The sequence below is a fragment of the Solanum lycopersicum genome, chromosome 1, assembly GCF_036512215.1.
Source record: "Solanum lycopersicum chromosome 1, SLM_r2.1".
NCBI classification, from domain to species: Eukaryota; Viridiplantae; Streptophyta; class Magnoliopsida; order Solanales; family Solanaceae; genus Solanum; species Solanum lycopersicum.
In genome coordinates this window covers 1,495,659-1,507,326 of record NC_090800.1, presented here as the reverse complement: position 1 = coordinate 1,507,326, position 11,668 = coordinate 1,495,659, and positions in this window count along the sequence as shown.

Sequence of the window (11,668 nt, the reverse complement as noted above, 5' to 3'; positions counted from 1 at the left end):
ACTAGTTTGTCCCGCGGGAAAGATTGGTGCATTTTCAAGTTCAAACGAACTCCCAAGTAGGCAAAAGTAGATTTTATCGATATTCGTATGATATAGCCCATGAATTTTTTTTGATCCAAGACAAAATGGAAGAAATTTTTCATTGACAACTGTTAGGACCTTAGAAATGAAACCAGTTAGTCCCGCGGTAAATATGAGGCAATTTCAAATTCAAAAAAGCCCCAAACCAGGCAAAGACATATTTTAATGATTTTCGTGTTTTATAGCACATAAATATTATTTGATCCAGGAATTTCAAAATAAAATAGACGAAATTTTCATAGACGTCTGTTAGGACCTTAGAAATGGAAATAGTTCGTCCTGCAGGGGAAATGATTTATTTTAAAGTTCAAATGAACCCCAAAGCAGACAAAGGCAGATTGATTGATTTTCGTGTTTAATATTTTAACTCGGAAATCCTGAAATAAAATGGCCGAAATTTTTCATGGACGTCCGTTAAGACCTTAGATATAAAATTTGTTCGTCCTGTGGGGGAAATTGGTGCATTTTAAAGTTCAAACAAGGCCCAAAGCAGGCAAAGACAATTTTTATCGATTTTCGTGTGCTATAACCCATAGATTTATTTTATTCGGAAATCCTCAAACTAAATAGATAAAATTTTTCATGGACGTCCGTTAAGACCTTAGAAATGGAACTAGTTTGTCCTGTGGTGAAAAATGGTGCATTTTCATGTTCAAACGAGCCCCAAAGAAGGCAAAGGCAGATTATCAATTTTCATGTGCTATAGCCCATGAATATTTTTTTATCCAAAAATCCCAAAATAAAATGGACGAAATTTTTCATGAATTTCTATTAAGTCCTTAGAAATGGAATCAGTTAATCTCTTGAGGAAAAATGGTGCATTTTTAAGTTCAAATTAGCTCAAAGAAGGCAAGAAAAATTTTACCGATTTTCATGTGTTATAGTCCATATTTTTATTTAATCCGCAAATTTTGAAATAAAATGGACGAAATTTTTAATTGACATCCGTTAAGACCTTAGAAATGGAACCAATTCATCTCGCAGGAAAAATTGAGACATTTTGAAGTACGAAAAATCCCCAAAGCACGCAAAGAAAAATACTTCCCGATTTGCGTCTGCTATAGCCCATGAATTATTTTAATCTGGAAATTCCAAAACATAATGGCTGAAAATTCTCATGGACATCTATAAGACCTTATAAATAGAACCAGTTCGTCACGCGGGAAAAAAATATTGCATTTTCAAATTCAAACGTGCCTCAAAGCATGCAAAGTCTGATTTTACCGATTTTGTGTGCTATAGCCCATGAATTTATTTTGATCCAGAAAGCACGAAATAAAATGACCAAAATTTTTAATGGACGTTCGTTATGACCTTAAAAACTGACTAATTCATCCCACATGGAAAAATGGTGCATTTATAAGTTCAAACGAGCCCCAAAGCAGGTAAAGACAAATTTTATCAATTTTCGTGTACTATGCCTATATATTTTTTTAATCCAAAAATCCCAAAACCAAATAGATGAAAATTTTCATGGAAGTCCGTTAGGACCTTAGAAATGGAATCACTTTGTTCCGTCGGGAAAAATGATGCATTTTAAAGTTCAAATGAGGCCCCAAAGTAGGCAAAGACAGATTTTATCGACTTTTATGTGCTATATAGCCCATGGATATTTATTTATCTGGAAATTTCGAGAAAATAGCCAATAATTTTCATGGACCTCCGTTTAGTCCTTAGAAATGGAACCAGTTCGTCCCGTCGGGAAAAACTGGTGCATTTTCAAGTTCAAACGAGCCACAAATCAAGCAAAGGAAATTTTACTGATTTTCATGTGCTATACCTCATGGATTTTTTTATCCAAAAATCTCAAAATAAAAATGACAAAAATTTTTATGCATGTCTATTATGACCTTAGAAATGGAATCAGTTCGTCCTACGGGTAAAAATGGTGCATTTTCAAGTTCAAACAAAGTCCAAAGTAGACAAAGACAGATTTTATCAATTTTCATATGCTATAGCCCATAGATTTTTTTAATCCAGAAATCTAGAAACAAAATGACCAAAATTTTTCATGGATGTCCTTTAAGACCTTAGAAATGGAAAAAGTTCGTTCCACGGGGAAAAATGATGCATTTTTAATTTCAAATGAGCCCTAAAGCAGACCATGACAGATTTTACTGATTTTTCTGTGCTAGAGCCCACGAATTTTTTTAATTCCATAAATTTCAAAACAAAATGATCGAAATTTTTCATGGACGTCCATTAGGACCTTAGAAATGGAACCAGTTTGTCCCGCAGGGAAAAATGACGCATTTTCAAGTTCAACTTGGCCCTGATGGCAAAAACGACCAATTTTCAATTTCAAATGAGCCTCGAAGATGGTAAACCCCATTTTGTCAATTTCCGTGTACTATTATCCATGAATTTTTGGTGAAACGACATCTTTTTATCAAATTTTTTTGTGGATGCATGTTAAGATGTTATCTATGGAGTCGGTTGGTTGTGATGGCCAAAGCAGCCCATTTTAAAGGTCAATAGAGCCCTGGAGTAGGTAAACCCCTTATTTCGGCGATTTTCGTGTGCTATAATCCACGATCTCTTTTGGTGATCCAGAAATCCGATATATTTTTTGCTCAAATTTTTTTGTGGATGTCCGTCAAGACTTCAGCTATGGAGCCAGTTGGCCCTAACGGCCTATTTTGAAGGTCAATTGAGCCCTAGAACATGTAAACCCCCAATTTTTCTGATTTTTGTGAGTTATAGTCAATGGATTTTTAGTGATCCATAATTCTAACGTCTATTTTGCCAAATCTTTTTTGGAAGTTCGGTAAGGTGTTAGCTATGGAGCTTGTGTTCCCTGAATGTCAAAACGGTCCATTTTTAAGATAATTACAGCCCCGAAGTAGATAAACCCTATTTTTTCGATTTGTGTACTGTAGTCCATGACTTTTTGGTGATCCAGAATACCGATATTTTTTGCCCAAAATTTTTGTGGATGTCTTTTAAGAGATTATATTTGGAGTCAGTTTACCCAGACGGCCAAAATGACCCGTTTTGAAGTTCAAACAAGCTCCGAAGCAGGTAAAACCTCATTTTGCTGATTTTTGTGTGCTATAGTCCACGATCTTTTTTGGTGATCAGAAATTTTGATATTTTTTTGTCCAAATTTTTGTGTACGTCCATTTAGACATTATTTATGGATCTAATTGTCTTCTGACGGCTAAAACAACTCATTTTCACGGTTAAACGAGCCTTGAAGCAAAATCTCATTTTACTGATTTTCGTGTACATGGTCTATGGATTTTTGGTGATATGAAATTCTAACGTTTTTTTCCCCAAACTTTTTGTGAGCGTCCCTTAAGACGTATATATGGATCTAGTTGGCCCTGACGGTCAAAACAACCCATTTTGAAGGTCAAACGAGCCCAGAGCAAGCAAACAATTCATTTTGCCAATTTTTGTGTGCATAGTTCACAATCTTTTTTTGTGATCTAGAATTCTGACATCCCTTTTGCTAAATTTGGATGTCTGTTGTTGGACCTGACAATCAAAATGAACCATTCTGAAGGTCAAACGAGCCCCGAGCACGTAAACTCTCTATTTTGTCGCTTCTGTGTCCTATAGTCCATCTATTTTTTGTGATCCAGAATTTTGATATATTATTTGCCTAAATTTTTTGTAAGTATCCTTTAAGACATTAGCTATGGATTTAGTTGGCCCCGATGACCAAAATAGCCCATTTTCAAGGTTAAATGAGCTCCGAAGCAGGTAAACCCATTTTGCCGATTTTCGTGTACCATATTCCAAAATTTTTTGGTGATCCGGAATTTCAATGCCTTTTTGACCAATTTTTTTGTGGATGTCTGTTAAGACGTTATCTATGGAGACAATTGGCCCTCACGGCCAAAACGACCCATTTATAAGGTCAAACGAGCCCCCGTGTAGGTAAACTCCTGATTTTATCAATTTTTGTATGCTATAGTCCATGATCTTTTTTGGTGATCAAGAATTCCAATGTTGTTATTGCCTAATTTTTTTGTGAATGTTCGTAAAGATGTTAACTATGGCACTAGTTGGCCCTGACGGCCAAAACGGTCCATTTTAAAGGTCAAACGAGCCCGGAAGCAGGTAAATACCCCATTTTGCCGATTTTCGTGTGCTACAAACCATGAATTTTTGGTGACCCAGAATTCTAATGTCTTTTTTGCCTAAAATTTTTGTGGACATCCATTAAGACGTTAGCAATGGAGACTGTTGTCCCTGATGGCCAGAACAACTCATTTTTAAGGTTAAACAAACCCAAAGCAGGTAAACGGGTCATTTTTGGGGTTTACCTACTTCGAGGCACCTTTGACCTTGAAAATGGTTCATTTTGGCAGTCAGGGTCTACTGGATCCACAACTAGCATCTTAACGGACGTTTATGAAAAATTTGAGAAAAAATGATGTCGGAATTTTTGATCACCAAAAATCTATGGACATAGCACACGAAAATTGACAAAATAGGGGGTTTAGATGCTCCGGGGCTTGTTTGACCTTCAAAATGGGTCATTTTGACCGTCAAGGACAACTAGATCCATAGATAACGTCTTAACGAAGATCCACAAAAAAATTGAGCAAAAAAGGCGTCGGAATTCTGAATCACTAAAAAAGATCGTGGACTATAGCACACGAAAATCGGCACAATAAGGGGTTTACCTATTTCAAGGCTCATTTGACCTTTAAATTGGGCCGGTTTGGCCGTCATGGATAACTGTCTCCATAGATAACGTCTTAAGGACATCCAAGAAAAATTTGGGCAAAAAATACATCGAAAATCCAAATCACCAAAAATACATATACTATAGAACACGAAAATCGAGAATATGAGTTTATCTGCTTCGAGGCTCGTTTGACCTTGAGCATGGGTCTTTTTGGCCGTTACGTCCAACTGGCTCCATAGCTAACGTCATAACAGACATCAACAAAATATTTTGGCCAAAAAGACGTTGGAATTTTGAGTCAAAAAAAATTCAAGGATTATATCATACGAAAATCGAAAAAGGGGGATTCACCTGATCTGGGGCTCGCTTGACCTTCAAAATGGGCCGTTTTGATCGTTAGGGCAATTGGCTAATGTCTTATTGGACCTCCACAAAAAATTGGGCAAAAAGACTTCAAAATTCTACATCACCAAAAAACGATTGTTAACTCGTCAAAATTGGGTTTACCTTCTTCAGGACTCGTTTGACCTTGAAAATGAGTCGTTTTGATCGTTAGGGCCAACTGACTCCATATCTAAATTCTTTAAGTTTTGGGCAAAAAAGATGTCAAAATTTTAGATCACCAAAAATACATGGATTATAAAACATGAAAATCAGCAAAATGGGGGGTTTACCTGTTCCGGAGCTCATTTGACCTTCAAAATTGGTCGTTTTAACCATCAGAGCCCACTGTCTCAATAGCTAACATCTTAACAGACGTCCACAAAAATTTTTGGGCAAAAAAGACGTCGGAATTCTGATCACCAAAAAAGATTGTGGACTATAACACACGAAAATCGGCAAAATGAAGGATATACCTGCTTCGGGGCTTGTTTGACCTTAAAAATAGATTGTTTTGGCCTTCAAGGCCAACAGGCTCCGTAGATAGCATCTTAAAGGGTGTCCACGAAAATTTTTAGCAAAAAAAAGTCGAAATTCTGGATCACCAAAAAAATCGTGGACTATAAGCACACGAAAATAGGTAAAATTCGGGGTTAGTCTGCTTCGAGACTCATTTGACCTTCAAAATGGATTGTTTTGGCCGTTATGGACAATTTTCTTCATAGATAATGTCTTGATGTACGTCCATAAAAAATTTGGGCAAAAAAATGTCGAAATTCTGGATCACCAAAAAATATTGTGGACTATAGCACATGAAAGTTGGAATGGGGGGTTTACGTGCTCTGGGGATCCTTTGACCTTCAAAATGGTCCGTTTTTTCTGTCAGAGCCGACTGGATCCGTAGATAACATCTTAACTGATATTACATCGATGGAAAATTTCGTCAAAAAAGACGTCGGAATTTTGGATCACCAAAAATCGGCAAAATGGGGTTTACTTGCTTTGTGGCTCGTTTAACCTTGAAAATGGGCCGTTTTGACCGTCAGGGTCAAATGGCTCCATAACTTACGTCTTAAAGGACGTTCATGAAACATTTTGGGCAAAAAATACGTCGGAATTTTAGATTATAATAATTTGGGTAACTTCTAGCCATCATGCAGTTGTTAGCTTTGGCCTATACATCAGGATAAGTTGTTTAGCTCTATTACGCCCCATTTAGCCCTTTAGCGTACAAACTTTTTGAACCCTACGTGAATGTGGGATGCTTCGGGTATCGAATTAATCTGGAGTGTATATGAAGTTTAATCACATACACCGGACCACCCACTCTACTTTACTATCTTCAAAATGAGAACTCATTTTCTACTTATACACTACAAATTTATATAGGCATAATACATAAATGTTTCTTTTAACTTGACCTTATTTTACGTTTATGTTCTCCAACTTTAGATATGCACAAGTAGACACTTAAACTTGTATAAAATTGAATAACTAAGCACATGAAATCTACATGAATACATGTAGGAAAAAAAATGACATGTAGCTTGTGTGTGTCTATTTGTTCAACTTTATACAAGTTTAAGTGTCTACTTGCGTGCACTCCCAAAGTTGAAGGACATAAATATGATTTGAAACCAAATTAAAGGGCATGTATATGTATTATGCCTATCTACATATATGTCATCAATATTGTATCGATTTGAACTATTTTTTCTTGAGCTGAGGGTCTTATCACAAAACAAATGTTCTTCAACTTCTGAGATCAATCTGCATACACTATATCCTTCATAGACCCTACTTTGTGGGACTACGACACTAGTTAAAAGATTCTAGCACATATGTCCTAAACCTTTAAATTAAACTAGGTAGATAAATTATTTTCGATAGTCGTGAGTTCGGATCTCATCACACATAGATGTCCTCCTAAATTCTTGAAATATATTAACTATTCTATGCATATGTAGGCTACTTTCCAAATAGGCCAACAATTGCTAGATCAAAAATGCCAACTGAGGATCCAACAAATATATTAACTACTAAAAGGCTCCCCTTCACAAATTCAAGCAACAAAAGTAATGGCAATTTTGGATGTCTTATCAAACCATTCACCAGATGAAGGATATATTGATGAAAAAGTTGAGCCTTAATTATTGGGCTGAGGACCCCGTAATTAACGCGGCGTTCGAGGTGTTTTTGGGGAAATTGAAGGAGCTTGAAGGGATTATTGATGCTAGAAATGTTCATTGTAACTTGATGAATAGAAATGGAGTTGGCGTTATGCCTTATGAAAGGTCCGTTTAGTTTTTTTTTGTGCGTGTATAAAAGACATGAATTTTGTAATAAATTAAAGTTGCATGTGTAATAAGAAGGCATAATATTGAATTCTAAATTTGACTTCAAATTTTAACTTTGACCTCCAACTTTCATAATGCACAAACAGACACTTTAACTATCCAACTTTTAAATAAATAAACACATGAGTCCTACATGGCACAATGCACGTAGGACACCACATAGGACAAAAAATGACATGTAGTATGACATGTAGGACATGTGTGTCTATTTGTTCAACTTTATATAAGTTTAAGTGTCTATTTGTGCACATCCAAAGTTGAAGGGCATAAATGTGATTTGAAGCCAAGTAAAAGGGCACATTTATGTATTATGCCTAATAAAAATGATGTTATATACATCATAAAGTTTCAAGTGGACTATAATCATATTATGTTTACCACATTCAATAGTAAAAAACATGGCCAATGTAATATCATTTTACAAGTGGAGTGTGGGGAGGGAGGTGTGTACGTAAGTTTATGCCAATAAGTTGCTTTCGAAAGACTGTTGGCTCAAGTAAAGCATATTAAAAACATAAGCATATAAAACAAAAACAGTAGCGAGGAAACCATGCTGAAAATAATTAATAAGAGAACAAGCAGCAACGACAAATAAAACGATAAACAAAACAAATGAAACAGCATGTATTAATACTAAAGTCGAAAAATAAAATAGCGAGAGAGTAATAATAACACTACCAACTAACCCTTCTACCGTTATCCTCGACTTATATATCTTTCTATTATACTCTTTCAACCACCTTTTTCTTAGACTCTTTCAACCAACCTATAGTGGGTTGTAGAAGGGAAGACAAGATCCGAAAATATTGGTGAGAACAAGGCTAATCAAGACAAGGAACACACACAAATATACCTTTTAACCTGGCTTTACCTAATAGCTATGACATACAACTTTTTGTATGCATAAATAGAAATTTAAATTTATATAAAATTAAATAAAATAGATACACTCATCCTACTTTTGCGTCCTACATGAAAATTTTGTGTCCTATGTGTATTATGTCACCTAGAATCATGTGTGTGAGCTACTAGTTCAATTTTATAAAAGTTTAAGTGTTTATTTGTACACACTCAAAGTTGAAGGATAAAAATACCGGTTGAAGCTAAGTTAAAGACATATTTATGTCTTATGTCCAAAACAAATGTTACATATAGTATAGGTCTAAGTAGGGTGTGTTTGGTACGAACACAAAAAAAAAGTTCAATTTTTTTTATTTCGCTGATAATTCACGTGAGATATACTATTTTCTTGTACTATAATTCCATTATTATAATTCTGGAATTTTGCAAGCAAACTATTTGTAATGTCAAATCAAAGATAAAATTGTGGAGGACACAAACACCACCATTTAGAAATGTCAAAAAAAATCTATCTTTATTTAATTTTGGAAATGTCAAAAATTCAATATCATATTATAGCCTCACCAACCCAATAATCTACCAAACTTATTCTTGACCTTTAAGAACATAGACAAAACATTAATTTTCATAAAATATGATAGGCAAAGAAAACATTTTTCCTATTTTAAATTGCCAAGAAATATCATTTTCATATGTATCTATCTAAAATAAAAAAATCCAATATGTCGAGATAATATATAAAATGATAAAATAAAATAAATAAAAATATATTTTCTTTGATAACTTAATTTTTAGATGAAATGATCATAAACTTTAAAGTATAGTATCAAAGTAGACAAAAAGGTTCTGAATTTCAAAAAATATTTTTATGTGCTCGGTCCATGAAAAAGGTTAGGCTCTAATGTGAGGGAACAGTTTGAGAAATAATATAATTAATTAAATAAATATGTGTTCTCGCTAGCACCTTTACTTTTGGGTGAGATGATCCCATTATTCAAATTATAAAGTAGATAAATAATGGTGTATATCAATTAGTAAAATTATAATAAATTTATATATTAATGATAAAAGGTTAAAAATGTCCAGAGTGAAATTTTAGTAGCCGAGTTAGTTGATTGTTCATTTAATAACTTATATTAGTGTTATTCTAAAAACTTATTTTTTTTTTAAAAAAACAAATTTCTCACATTTTTTTGGGTGTGTGATTTTATTGATTATTTAATGAGAAAATTGTATATAATAGCAAACTAATAACCTAAAATAAATGGAGTAGCTAGAGTTTGATTTAATTGTATTCCCTAGCAAACGTTTACAAAAAATTGTCAGGAGCCTCTCTCTCCCAAATTATTCATTCGCCACTCTCCTCCAATCTCTCGCTCGCTTTCTCATTTTTTATACAAACACAAGTGTATAAAAATTGTTTCTAATTGTATAAAGCAGAGAAAATTATATAAATACATATATTTTTGTTCCCCTCTCTCCCCTCTTTCAGATCTCGCTGCCACTCTCGCAAATCTCGCTCTACACCCTCGCCTTTCTCACTTATACAAACAGAAGCGAAATGTATAAATTGTGTTTCTGTTTGTATAAAGCATGAGAAAATTGTATATACACATGCAAGTACATATATTTTCGTTCTATACACTTATAATTATACAATAAAAATATTCCCCTGCCCAGTTTCATTTGCCTTTCTCTCTTTCTCGTTTCATACAATTTTCAAATAGTATCTAATTTCTCTCTTTCTCGTTTTATACAATTCGATTCAATTGTAAATTCCTTGTCAAGTCTCTTTTGTCTTTCTCTCTTTCTCATTTTATACAAATTCAAATTGTATATAATCGTTCTATAACTTATAATAATATAATTCGTTTTATACACTTCGTTTTTATATAGTTTTCTACCCAAGTGTCTTTATCTTTCTTGTTTTATACACTTCGTTTTATATAATTTGCTTCAATTGTTTATGTATAGCGAATTATACAGTTTCTATGTTTGCTATGGAGCGTAATTATGCAAACTTTGCTATAGCATACAAATATGAATTTTTTATTTGCTATATGTGAAAGTTGCCCTTATTTAATTAAGAATTGGGCCTAAATATTTATCAAGATTTACAATACATACACATGTATATGATCTTATTGTTTTTATTTTTATTTTGAAACATCTTCTTGATTAATATAATTGAAGTAACTAATCATGTATTCTTGGTTGAAAATGGTTAAATAATATGAGCTAATTTTTTACTTTGAAAAAAAAAAGATAAAAAATTAAAAGAACGAAGGAGAATGGAATAAAAGAGAAAACAAAAAAAATATATATTTATTTTCTTTTGCGTTATATTTACGATTTATTTTCTTTGTTGTTAAGAAAAAAAAAATAGACGCATATACGATAGACTTTAGCAGAAGATGAGCGTGCAATTAAAATTATTTGTAGTTTAAATTTATGATCTGTATAATTTAGATTTAAAATATTATTTTCTAATTATCAATTTATATTTTGTATTCTTTATATATTTTTAATCCGACAAGGAGAAAAAAATAATAGGTATTGGTCTTTGGCCATTTTACAACATTTTAAAAAGAAATTAAAAGTTATATATGTATGGAAGTTAGAAAAATATGAAAACTACTCAATTTCCCATATATTTGAAAATCTATTCTCATTTTATTGAAACATAATTAATAAATAAATAAATTTAAAAAATGTAAATTTGACAAAAAAAAAAAAAGGGTATGATTGTTAAAAACCAATTTATAGTGTGAATATGCGTTTATACTATTATTGATTTTTTCCATTTTTTAATATCGGTAAGTTATTAAAAATTTGTTAATTATTACGTCACAGTATACATCAAAACTTATGATGCTAAAATACTGTTTTTCTAAAAAATAAAAAATAACTTTAAAGAGCACGTGTAAAACAATTTCATTGAAAAATAGGCTGGTTAAAAAAAATATCCTTCTGGAAGGTCCATGTATTTGATGATTTTAATGAATAAAAAAAAATTATTTATTTATATATATATATATATATATATATATATATATATATTAAATTGTTAATTTATTTATATATGAATATATTTGAGAACATACACAAAAACTTTTTAAAAAGAATTGAGCTAAAAGTGTAATGAGAATACTTTATATATTTAGTATACTTAATTAAAATCGGTCATAATTAAAGTATCTAAATAAAGTTTATGATAAGTTTTGGAAACATAAAAAAACAAAAACTCGTCATCTCTCTCAGACAACTAATTTTACAAAAATAATATATATATATATATATATATATATATATATATATATATATATATATATATATATATATGTTC